Source organism: Coloeus monedula, assembly GCF_965178545.1.
Source record: "Coloeus monedula genome assembly, chromosome: 10".
NCBI lineage: Eukaryota > Metazoa > Chordata > Aves > Passeriformes > Corvidae > Coloeus > Coloeus monedula.
The window spans coordinates 23,978,840-23,991,940 of NC_138790.1; positions in this window are offsets into that span (position 1 = coordinate 23,978,840).

The following is a 13,101-nucleotide window of genomic DNA, read 5'->3' on the forward strand; positions in this document are numbered from 1 at the left end:
CAGGCAGGTCCTGCTTCCTCCACAAGTTTCCAGCTCACTCCTTTCATGAAATCCCTCTCCCCATTGAACTCCTGGCCCCCTCAGATCTCTCTTTCCCATTTTTCCACCACCTTCGGCTCTGTTCAGCGCTCTGAGCCATGACCAGCCTGGAGAAAATGCTTTTCTAGGCTCTGCTATTCCATCTCTACCTTAGAACAGGAAATATTTCCATGCCACCTCTGCTTGTTACAATCCTAAATGGATCTCATCGGTTCTGCCCTCTACCCTTAATAACCAGAAACATTTTGGAGTGAAAATGGAGATATCCCATCCTTTGGAGAGCCTAATCCCTTCCCACAGATCTTTCCAAGCAATAAAAACAAAGTTTGCCTGACTTTGAGAACTTCTCCACAGCACAAAAGCTTTTTCCAAGGGTTTTAATTGAAGCCAAGCCCCTATTTAGGTTATGACGTCCTATATTTAACTTGAATGGAATCATTTCTTTTCTTGTATTTAACCTTTGATCAGCTGCCTACCTTTGAACTCTGGATATCGACCTCCTCCTTGTCATCCTTGTCCCACTTCTCCTGTAGCTCTTGCATAACCTCAGAAATCAAAATCAAATTCTCTCTTTGCTGAAATAACTTTTATTGTTTTTCTTCACAGGCACAGCTTCACTTTGTTCTTTTGTTTCTTAATGTAACCACCACGAAGATCTGGAACACAATAACGAAGATGTTTGTACAGTTTTAAATAAAATTCAGCACAGGGGGAGTGTGTGGTTGAACAACAACAGTAATTAAAGAAAATACAGCATAAATGAAAAAATAACATGTTAAAAATCCTGTCGTGGTCTGAATTTTGCTTTTTTTAATATGGCTTAGAATGTTCTAAACTGTATCATTACCTCCTTTCAGGTTCTTGTATTCAACGATTTGTTGCTTCAGAGTGATGCAGGTAAAAATCTTCCTTATTAATATTTGCTTCCAAATGAATTCCAAAGAGAGAAGTGAATTTCTGCATTCAGAGAGCACAGACAAACACATTCCCATCAATCCCCTTGTCCCCCAAATAGTTTCAAACTACCCAGATCTAAGTGATTTATAACTCCTGTGGCACTTGCAGGCTTGGGGCATATTCAAAGGTGGTTTTGTCCCTTTTTTCCTTTTTTTTCGGAAATATCCTTTCATCCCACATCCCACCCCACTTCTTCCTCTGTCATATCCCAGATGGAAATTATTTCCTTACCTAGGGACACAGAGCAATAAATCAAAACTGGTTTTAGTAGGACCAGCTCAAAGCAGACCCTGAGCTGGTCTTACTGAGTAACAGCACCTCTGCATTTCCTCAGCATTTCCTGGGTCTGGTTTTTCCCACAGGGTTTATGCCAGGCAGGTCACCACTGAAATCTCTGGAATTACATGGATAAACCTACCACAAGAGAATTCCCACATCTTCTCCAGCCTGATTATTCTGACTGTTTCTCAGAGTTTGCCGTTTCTCCTCTGAACCCTGGGAACTTTGTTCAGCCCAACATTCCCACTACTGGGCATAACTTAAGCCCTTCTTGTGCTGACTTCCCACAAGCTGAAATTTTGGATATTTCTTCACACATTTTTATGTTTTCCTGCCTTTCAAGAAGTGAGTGTTGCCACCAGGCTGTCACTGGCAGTGTCCCACACATGGCCAGAGCCTTTCCGAGTCCCTTCCAACTCCAGATATTCCATGATTTAAACACTGAGTACCTGGAGAATAGAACCATTCATTAATATCTTAAGAGAAGAATTTTGGGTCAGGCTTTTTTGCCTCTCACAATGCATTTTAATGCACTTCTTATGGAGTCTTCCATTAGGGCTCTGCAGAGGTAGTTCAGATTCTCCTTTTATTCAGCATTTCCTCGCAAGGGAATAACAGAAGCTGGAATTCTCCACCTCCTGCAAGATAATCCTGTGAGATTTTTGTATTTATTGCTTCTGGATGTCAGACAGGGAATTCACTTCCCACCATACCATAAAGCTGATTTATGAGAATACAAATGCATATATGGGTCAAAATGAAGTGATTTTTTTTCTTAAGTAAAGGGGGCACAAAACTAAAAGAAGCTTTTTAAATAATGACAACATAATGAAAATGTCAAATTTCAGGTTCTATATTTCCAACATGCAAAGTTCCATGTTGGGGAATGAATCAGAACATTTTTTTGTTGTTATTCTGGTGTAGGAACAGCACCTGAGAGAGGAAATACTTTCAGCTGCTGGAAATGTGGCTTTCACACTCATCTATAGCATCAGCCTATAGAGGATGTGTTTGTTATGATAAATATTTACACATGCAGACTCCCATTTCCACATCCTGCAGAACTGATTACACCAAAGGAAAATATTTGGTTCCTTGACAAAAAATCCCACTTTTCACTTTTCCTTCCTCTTCCTTTTCTCTCCTTTCTTTTCTTTTTATATTAAAAAATAATGCATGCTGTACATTATATAAAATATAATATATTGTAATATGAATTCCTGCATCTTTGAAGAATATAATTTTCATACTATGGAGACTCTGTAAAAAGTCACCATGTCCAGAGATTGTTTTTATTCGGATTTGTTTTTAGGATATTCCTGTTTCCTCTACATGCCCTTTATTCACATATGTTCACCTGTGTAGAATTAGAAGCAGCCTGCTTCCTTCATTTTTTTGAGATAACTCTAAATAACAATGAAAATCCATAAATAACATGGAAATCCACACCTAGAAATAAAATAAATAAGTAGCACACCTGCAGTAGCAAGGTTAAAATGTTACATTCTGAATATTTGGGCAATTATCTTCAAGAATGAGAACAAAATAAATACTTAATTTTCCTGGAGCATGATACTTTATAATTTTCTTGAATATTAAAAAATAAACCCTTAAAACCTTCAGTTGTTTTCAGTATCCTGTAAAAGTAAAGGTAGCAGCTGTGGGGTTATCACAAAACGAGTATGAGAGCACCTTCAGGTGCACACCAGAGGTAGCACTGAGTATGTGCTGCTGCTGCTGCAAATGTGATTGTGCTGCAGCAAATCCACAGAATTTTCCACCCAAACAGCAGCAGGAAATGTTTTACACGAAGAGAAAAAGCCACGTCAGTCCCTCAGCCCCTTCACTGCAAGGATCACTCTTCTGCTCTTATTTGCTTTGTGGGTACCTTACCAATATTTAATTTGAACAGGACCATGGAACACAACGAGCCCTGAGCACAAGGTGACCCAGGGGTGTCACTTGCAGGGACAATGAAAGGGTTTAGTGCCATCCTACTGAAGAGCAGGGACAGGAAAATGTGGAAAAGACTTTTAAAATGTCAGGTCCAACCATGACCTGGCACCACCACCACACTCCCACTGAACCACATCCTCCAGTGCCACATCCACACTTTTTCTGAACAATGCCAGGGACAGGGCCTGAACAGTTCCAGGGACTCCACCACAGCCCTGAGCAGCCCCTTCCAATGCTTTACAACCCTTTCCATGAAGGAATTTCCCCAATATCCACCCTGAGCCTGCCCTGGCCCAGCCTGAGGCCGTTCCCTCTCCTCCTGTCCCTGTTCCCTGGCAGCAGAGCCCGACCCCCCCGGCTGCCCCCTCCTGTCAGGGACTTGTGCAGAGCCACAAGGTCCCCCCTGAGCCTCCTTTGCTCCAGCCTGAGCCCCTTTCCCAGCTCCCTCAGCCGCTCCTGGGGCTCCAGCCCCTTCCCCAGCCCTGTTCCCTTCCCTGGACACGCTCCAACACAAGAAGAGAGATGAGGAGGGACAGCCCAGGTGGAGCCTCCCAAAATCCCCAACTCTACATCCCTGAATCCCAAGGGCACCCTGTATCCCTGAATCCCTGCAGCTCCTCAGCAGCTGGGAGGGATGAGGCTGGGAAAGTGCATCCCTAAGGCCACGAGCAGGGGAGCAGCACCAAGAGCCGCAAATGAGCAGAAAAAAAGTTTGCTTGTAGTATGAGAAAAACCTAAAAACTGGGGAAACTTCTCTTTTCTTTTTTTTCCTTCTTTTTTAAATGCTAAGCCACAGATTTTAACAACAAGAGGAGAAAAAAAAAAAAAAGAGAACACTGTTGTCGAAACCAAAGAATTTCAACTTCCCAGCCTTCTTTATTGTTGTCAACTTCAGAAATTCCCGAAGCCTAACAACATCACTTCAAAAGCACTTGGTCTAAACGAACACCAGATAATGAAAGAACATCCTTTAAGAATATTTCCAGAGACATAAAAACCCCCAGCAAGCTTCCACAAGCGACACTTTGACAAACGATGCTCCCAAAAAACCAAAAAAAATCTGGGCATGGAACTGAAGCTGCTGGCGAGAGTGACACTTTCCCTCCTGCTAATTGACAACTTGAGAAACAAAGCCACGAAAGGAGGCACATTCTGCTGTTCCTCTGGTGCCTCGAGCCTGTCAGGGAGCTGGGAATCAGCTCCAGTTTGATCTGAGGCAGCGCACAGAGCCGAGCGGGGCAGCAGGAGGGATCTGTCTGCTAGGGCTGGCACAAAGTGCTGTGAGAGGCAACCAAGGTGTGCTTGAAGGCCCAGTAGAGCAGCCAGGGAGGCTGAAAAGGCAGAAATTGCAATATTTTTAGTGCTCTGTGGTTTCTTATTTAACAGCTTAGCAGGGCTGAATGCATTAGAGACAAGCGTGGAATAAATTCAGGGTGGGAAGTTGGGAGGGTGAGGTGGAGGCATCACTCAGCCACTCAAAGAACCCTGGATTCAGGACAGTGTAATTTAGAGCTAAACCACCTCCAGGGGTTTTGTTTGGAGAAAAATCCAGAAATTTTGGCTAAAAAAATGTGTTCAAGGCCAGGCTGGATGGAGTTCTGAGCAACCTGGAAGGTGTCCCTGTCCATGGCAGGGGTGGAATGAGAGGAGCTTCAAGGTCCCTCCCAGCCCAAACCATTCCAGGATGCTGTGATTCTGCTGACTCGTTGGTTTTAAATCTATCCCAAACTGGTTTTAGTAATAAATCCTAGACTTTCTCCTAAAAGTGGGGATTTTCCTTTTCTCTCAGCATTGTGCCATCAGTAATTATTTGATATATCGTTTGCTTGTTACAGAGCCCTCTCTGTATATATTATCTATAAATCTATTTATATATCTATATATTCCACTATTATAGCTGCCAAAAGTTTTGGCTTGTGCAAATGACACAAAATCTGAAAAATACTGGGCATTTTATTAACCCCTTTTTTAACTCATTCCCTATGCAATCATGAAACAGCCTCGGGCTCTATACTGGACATTTCAGCTGCAAGTATTACAAACCACATTGAAAGGAATTTAGGATTTAACATTCTCCTACCAGCTATTTTTATCAGGATCAGAGATCCTCTAGAATCCAGATTAGATGCTCTGCTGCTTTGTTTCCCTTTAACTCAGCAATAACCCTGTGTCTATCTGTATCAAGAGGGCTCTTAAAATTGTACCTTCACATGCAAGAACACTGCTCTGGTGGCTTCTTTCCCCCCCATTTTTATTTCTCTCTTCCATAAAAACCAATCCTCCATGAAGTTATCACCACTGAGGACAATAACAGGAAACAAAATGCACTGATGGAGATTTTAGTGCCGAGTTTCATGCTACAACCCACCCTTATGGCTTGGTTAGAGGGACAATAAAATCTGCCTTCTTTAGGGGAAAGCTGACACCTTCTTTTGGTCTCTGCCATCTCCAAAGGCCATGGCTGGCCTGAAGAGTTTGGATGATTTTGCCATGAGAATAATGAGAAACTTGAAGGCAAAAAGCCACCAGATATTATATTTTGCATCAAAAAATGCTGCATGGAGCATTCAGGTTTGTTATTTGGAACAGTGATCATGCAACTTAGCAAATTATAAAAAATAATGACAAGCACATGCCAAGTTTGGGGCATTTCCTCTGCAGGCTCAGCTGTGCTGTGTTTTATTCCACTTTGCAGAGGATTTTGCTTGGTCTCCTGCAGAAAGATTAGCATCAAATATTAATAGTTTTTTCCCTATGCAGAGTCAGAAGATGGGAAGTGTTTGACTGTTTTCCATCATTCTAACAAACTGCTCTGAAAGGAAAGAATTATGGAGTGTCTGAGGTGGGGAAAACTTTGCAGTGACAGTCAAAAAAATGGGTCTCAATTCTGAAAATCACAACAGAGAGAAGTCCACAGGACTGAGGAGGGAATGCTGGGGCTCCCCCGGTACAAATGCACCCTGTCAATCTTTGTGTCTTCCTAAATACCTGAACACTCCAGACATTTTTTTTCACCAGTTCCACCCATTTCAGAGTTCTGTGGGAGGCAGTTAGCAGTAATGAAAGCTCACCTGAGGTCTGAGCACGTTGTTTTGAAACGCCACCCACAGAAATTCGTGTAGATCTCAGACAACGGAGGGGAACACAAACCTGTCCTTCAAAAAGAAGATGGGCAGAGCCTATTGTGCACCAGGAACTTGTTTGCCTTCACTGCAAAGTCCAAATGTTGCTCTTTTAGCAGGAATTACTGACTTTGAGAAGGTGAACAAATCAGGTACAGACTCATTTCTCTTAACACGGACAGGAAGGAACTCAGCCTGCAGATCCACCTGGAATTCTGGGGTTAATTCTGTGTCACCTCTAGGTCTCATCACCTCTTTCCTATTTTGGATGCATCCAAAGGCAACCAGAACAAAGTTCAAACAGGTCTAATTTCTCATAAATGTGCATTTCCTTCCTGAAAAGCTTTTAAACAAGAGCTGACTGCAGGAAAAAAGAGACAAAGGCTCCGTTAAAAATGAACCTGTTCCTTCCATAATACTTTCGATCAAATTAATGATTTATTGAGTGCAAGTATTGCTGCTATCAGGCTTCCACAGCACTTCCAAAAAGAAGTGGATGGCTGGAAAAAAACCTGTGGAGAATTATTGCTCACACAGACGTGGTGGAACAGAGTTAAAGCTCTTGCCAGCGATGAGAGCAATAAAATCTGACTAAGATAATGCAACAAACATAATGGTTTGCTTTGCATCTTAAATAGATAATGAAGCAACCAGAGGCAATAAATCCAGCAGTTCCTGCACTCCAGGCTCCATAAATAACAGCTCAGAGCAGTAGGATTTACAGTGCTAATAAAATTAACAGATGACCGAATTCCGGCGCTTTCACTCACCCCGCCGGTGATGTTCTCCCCGTGACGCTGGGGGGGCCGCTCCCAGGAGAAAGGCAGCAGCAAACTTCGGGATAGTGGAGCCAAATCGGAGCTAAAATGCTCTTTTGTGGATGGGAAGAGGTGATCTTTAGGAATCGTGAGTCAACTATTTCCACAGCAGGTCCCTTGGGAGCTTTCCTTCTCCCTCCGCAGCTCCAACCCACAAGAGAAGGCTCCAGGCACTTTTCCCTGTCCTGATCCACACCAGCCCCTTCAACCTCGATGATTCAGTGATTTATTCCATGTTTCTGCTGGGGTGACCCTTTCTGGGGCTCCACTCACCTCATTTGAGCTGCTCACACAGCTTCAAACTGAACAGAGCACCCCAGCTTCTCCAGCTGCGAGAAATCAGCCCGAATTAGAGCGCATTCACTTATCCTGATTAAGGAATGTGGCTCAGGAGGGGAGAGGAAGCAGAAGGGTTGCCCAGAAGTTGCAGAGACCTCATTATTCCAAGTATTCCAGGCCAGGTTGGATGGGGCTTGGAGCAGCCTGGGCTCATGGAAGGTGTCCCTGCCTATGGGGCTGGAGGATCTTTAAGATCCCTTCCAACCCAAGCCCTTTTGGGATTCAGTCTGGAGAGGGATGAGCTCTCCCAACGACGGGGTGGAGATAAACAATCACCCAACAGCAGCTGCTGAGGCTTAGGCTGAAATGAAACAATCTTGTACCTAAATGTTCCCTTTCTATTCCCACCAAGAAAATCCGCTTGACATAATTTAATTACACCTATGAGGACATTACACCTCAGCAGAGGCAGGGAGTTCAGAGAGCGCCGTGTCAGAGCTGATGACATTATCTGAGCCACTTTTGATGGGATTAATGTTGTTTCAGGGAGCTGAGGAGAATTTTGCTGCACGAGATAGAACAGCAATGGAACAACAGGTCCAGAGGGTGAGCAAGGCTCTTCCAAGCAGCGGCAGATAATTATGGAATGTAATTATCCTTGGAGTTTCTCAGGGAAAAGAGCAAGGCCTGATAAACATTTTAGCACATTCTTGCTGTTAGGAGGGAAAGAAAGAAAGGGAAAAAAAAAAAAAAAAAAAGGACATTTCAAGGAAATTAAAAACCTAAGGCAGCAGGTTTTGCAGGGAGGGATTGAATCCTGAATGCTGGGATTTGGCAGGTCATTTAAATACGTGAAAATGTTATTTAATTCATGCAACCTAAAACTGTACAAATAAAAGCAAATTCAGAGGGAAAAGGATTCTCTTAGAGATGAAGGATGGGGATTTTAAAATCTAGAACGAATCAGTGGCTAAACCTGACACAGATCCCCCCTCTCCTTGCTGGTGGCTTCTCCCCATCCCTCAAATCCATCCCATTCCAGCACCAGTAATATGGAGTGGAACCAATCTGGGTGCAATTTTCCAAACTTCTCATATTATTCTGAACAAAATGATATAAAAAAACCCATGAGGGAAAGGAGCAGAGCTAAAGAATCCTATTTATTATCTTTCCCTTTACCTTTACACTAAAGTGTGACGCTGAGCAGCTCACACTGGCATTGCCCAAATGGATTTAAAATTCCTTTCCTATTATTAATTGTGAAAAAGAAAAGAATAATAAAGATTGTGGCTATGACTGCCAAAATCACCAAACAAAGGGGATAAAGCAGCAAAAATTTTGTCCACTCCTTACAATTCACTTTGAAATACATTTTTTGCACATAGCAAAGATTAAATAATACAAACAAAGTTCTCCCTCTCTGTGCTCTCCATTTCTACACACACAAAAAAAAAATGGGATGGGCTTTCCTGAGGACCCTGAAAGAAAAAAAAAAAACAAAACAAAACAAAACCAAAACCTGTAAAGGAAAATATTTTAAGGGAAATAATTTTTTAACAACTATTTTAAAATATTTTTCAATATTATTTTTAAAAAACTATTGATAAGAGTTGAATTCCAGAAATTCATTCATTCACATTGCAAGATGTGGTCTGGAATTCTAAAATTCTGCTCCTTGGAGTCATTCCAGCACTGCCTCTCCACTTTATCCTTCTCCAGTGTAGGACAGGTACTGTGGGGCCAGAAATGTGTGATGCTGCAGAAACAGCTGTGCTACAAAACCTGCAAATCTGGAGCTGCCTGGACGGGCATCCCTCGCCTTTTGTCACTTCAAATCACCATTTCCATGGGTGGTTCGGCATGGTCAGGGCTATTTTGATGAACCTGCTCCTGACAGAATTTTGCATATCTGGAAAAGAATCCCAGCAGATCAAAATCTCGCAACGCAGTCAAGGGCAGATTAAAAACGTGCTTTGTGAGGCTCATCAGGAGTGACTGGGGACGCATCCAAGGGTGCATTTTTGTCACTTGGTGTCCCCCTTAACAATAAAACCCTGTGAGCTGTCAACGTGTCAAGGTGTTTTGAGTTCACAACGAGCAAGGGAAGGCAAAACCTCATGCAAGGACACAAGAATAGAAATGCTGCCAGAGAAAAGATAACTCTGGCTTACCGAACATTTCTCAACATTTACTCAGATCAAGCCTCTAAAAATAAAGATGTCTGCCTTTCCCTCTAAATTAGCCTCAGCCAGGGATTCTTGTCAGATACATACATTATATAAAGCCCAAAAGGTTCTTAAAAATAGAAATAAATAAACCAGAAAATAGGAAGCCAGCAAATCTCTTGCTCTGAAAGGCGAGATTGGCTTTCATACACATAAATACAAATGAGTCTTTTATCCTGGCGTGTGTAGCCTTAATTAGAGCTGGATGTACAGGATTTTCCAGACACTACAGAGGATGTGTCAATACAGATCACAAAGTACATCTGAATGGGTGCACAAAACCCCTGGGTGCAGCAATTCCTGCTGCAGAACAAATATTTGTTCCATATTTATACTTGTTGTTCTTAAAAACAAATTAAAAACCGAAAATCAAGCAATTCTGCACTGAGTAGTTAACTGAGAGATCATTTAAAATGAGTAACTTCTCTAGATGGCAATATTTTTTTTCCTATAAATTTATTTATTCTACTTAAAATAAATTTGAAGCCTGTTTGGCTTTGTGCAGCATCCAACTGGAATAATTTTTACCATCCTGGTAGATTTACACCCCCTGGTACATTCATATCCTCATTATCCATGGAGCTGGTTGGTTCTTTTGTCCTGAGAAACCTCATGTACAAATTGAAAATCCTGGACTGATCTCCATGGGAATGGCAGAGGGGAAAGGGAGAAGAAGAGGAGAAAAAGGCAGAAGAAGAGAGGAAAAAAAGGCAGAGGGATTGCTGCAGGATTTGGTTTCAGAACTGCATCCTTTCAGGAAGGAAATCTCCAGCAAAGGAAAAATTTGGGAGCAAAATATCCTGGAAAGTTATTGGAAATTTTTGGAAATCCAGCAGGTTTTGTGCATTATTAAACACAATCACCTCCCACACTGATGACGGGAATGAAGAGTATTTTCTGAACGCTCAAAAATTTTCAGAGATCTCACCAAAAAACCTTCAAATTTAAAGCTTTAACGAATTTAAAGTCTAAACCCAGGAGGAAGCCAATTCATGAGCAGTGAACACGAAGATTTAGCAGCTTAGATATATTTAGATAATCCAAACACCTATTTAAAGATCTGATCCATTAATAGCAGTATTTGTGATCTCACGAACTTCTGAGCTGTTCCCTCTGGGCGGGATGGGATTCTTAACCCTGCTGAACAGGGACAAAATGCAGGTGTAAGAACATATTTGTGGAAAAATGCAGATTGAGGTCACCAGAACTATTTATATCTAATTCACAGGATTGTCTCATCTGAGGGGGGAAAAGTTTTGAGCAGACATCAAAGGGCAATTCTTTTGTTTCAGCATTTCAAAGCAGAATTGTTGCTATTTTTTACTTCCCATGTTTCATCTCAAAGTACTCCTTTCTTAAAGAGTAAAACATGAAGAGGTTTTTAAGATTTTTGTTTTGTTACAGGAGCTAATGAAAATAGTTTAGACTGACAGAAAACAAGCCAGGAGCTGTCTCAGGCATTTTGGGCTCACCTGGCAAAGCAAGCAGCACTTAATGATTCATTTCAGAACTTCCCAAGCCAATTAAAATTATAAAATAAGAACTATAACATGAAAATATGAAAACTATAAAATATTATAAAATACTGCACATCACTTGGTAAGTAAAACACACTTAAATGGTCATAAATTATTATAATATATGTGAGCCCAGGCCTCAAATTATATTTTTAATAAAGTTTTGGGTTAATTTTCTTATTTCATCATTTCTTTCTTATATTTTCTTAATTTTCTTTCTGTTTGTGCAGTTAATATCAAATAAGTGACCAGGAATCCATGCAAACACCTGCTGGTTTATGCTGACACTTCAGTTTCTGGTATCAGGCATGCATATTAAAATTATATCTCTATTATACTTCAATATTTATTATGCACCTTCTATTTTGTATACTCATGTTAAACATTAAAATACATATTTGCTATGCATATTTATTTGTATATAACTACAGACACCTCACACCAACATCTTCAGAGAAAAGCACTGAAGTGTGGAGAGTAAATCTGCATTTTTGAAGTTCCTGCTCACTTCTCTGCCATGGCCACAGAGATGAAGGCGGCACAGTTTGGGAGATGAAATGGGGTTTTTTCTTTCTTTTGGAGATCTTTTCTCTTTTTAAGATTCCCTGACCTATTTGCTCAGGAATTTGCTGTTTGCTGGGAAGGAGCTGCCTGCCTGTCTGGCTCAAACAAAGCCAGCTTGATCACAGCTGCTGTTCCCAGGCAGGCAGCTCACAAGGAACACCATTCCTGAGCACCTTCCTTGGAGGTAAAACCCCAGCACTCTCTGCTTTTAAGCCACACACCACAAAGCCAAGAATATTTGGGAATTCTGCTCCTGTGCTCAGCTGCCCCAGCCCTGGGGCTCAGCACGGGAAGGACGTGGAGCTGCTGGAGCAAATTCAGAGGAGGCACCAGGATGATCCGAGGGATGGAGCAAATTCCAGGGTGGTAGGAATGCTTTGCAAACCTAAAATGAAATAAAAATCGAGTTTATTGAGTGCACTCCAGAAGAAAAATTAAGGAACAGCCTCAAAGACTGTAAGAGTCACTCTTGTACGTGAATTAGACCCTAAATAAGGAACTGGGTTTCTACAGCAGGACAAAGCCCCAAACCAAACGTGAGGTATGGAGAGTTCCTTAAAGCTCACTGGGAGAAGCAGCACTTCAAACCTAACAGAAAGGAAATAAAACCAAATTTCTCAGTTGTGTTTACACGGAGGAGGAGAAACAGGCCAGCAGGAGACTGCTCCTTTAGGATGAGGCTTCAGGAAGCCACCAGCTTCTCCAGTCAATCCTGCAAGAGCTCACAATCCCAATTCCATCCCAGAATCTTCCCATTGTGATGCTACTCTGATTCAATTTCTTGAGTCAAGGGGACAGGTTTCTCTGAGGATCTCACAAAGACCATTTTTAAATTTTTTTAAATTTCTTAATTTTTTTAATTTCTTAATTTTTTTTTTTTCTGAGGATCTCACAAAGACCATTTTTTAAATGCAGATGACAGAGCTGAAAGCCAAAAAATCAGGAATCAAAGAGGCTGGATTGTACAGAGTGTAGTGTGCATGCACATACGTGTGTGTATATGGAATATCACACTTCAGCTCTCTCCCAAATGCTGTGAGAACCAAAATAATTACAGTTCACCACTTTAATTAAAAGACTCCCTGTTTGCTTCTTTTCAATCCTTTTTTAACTGTTGAGGGAAAAGTGGAGCATCTGATGTAGTCAACACTTAAATTTAGGCAGTTCTGGAAATTTCAAGAATATATTTGACTTTGTGCTTTTTATGTTTTCTGTAACTTTCTCCAAGACTGGTAAGGAAAATCTGGCCCATGGGATTGCACAGAAACCATTTCCTGAAGGCTCCTGCTCTGCTGGCCGGGCAGTAAATCCCACTCCTGCAGAACTACAAGGAATTTTTCCTTTT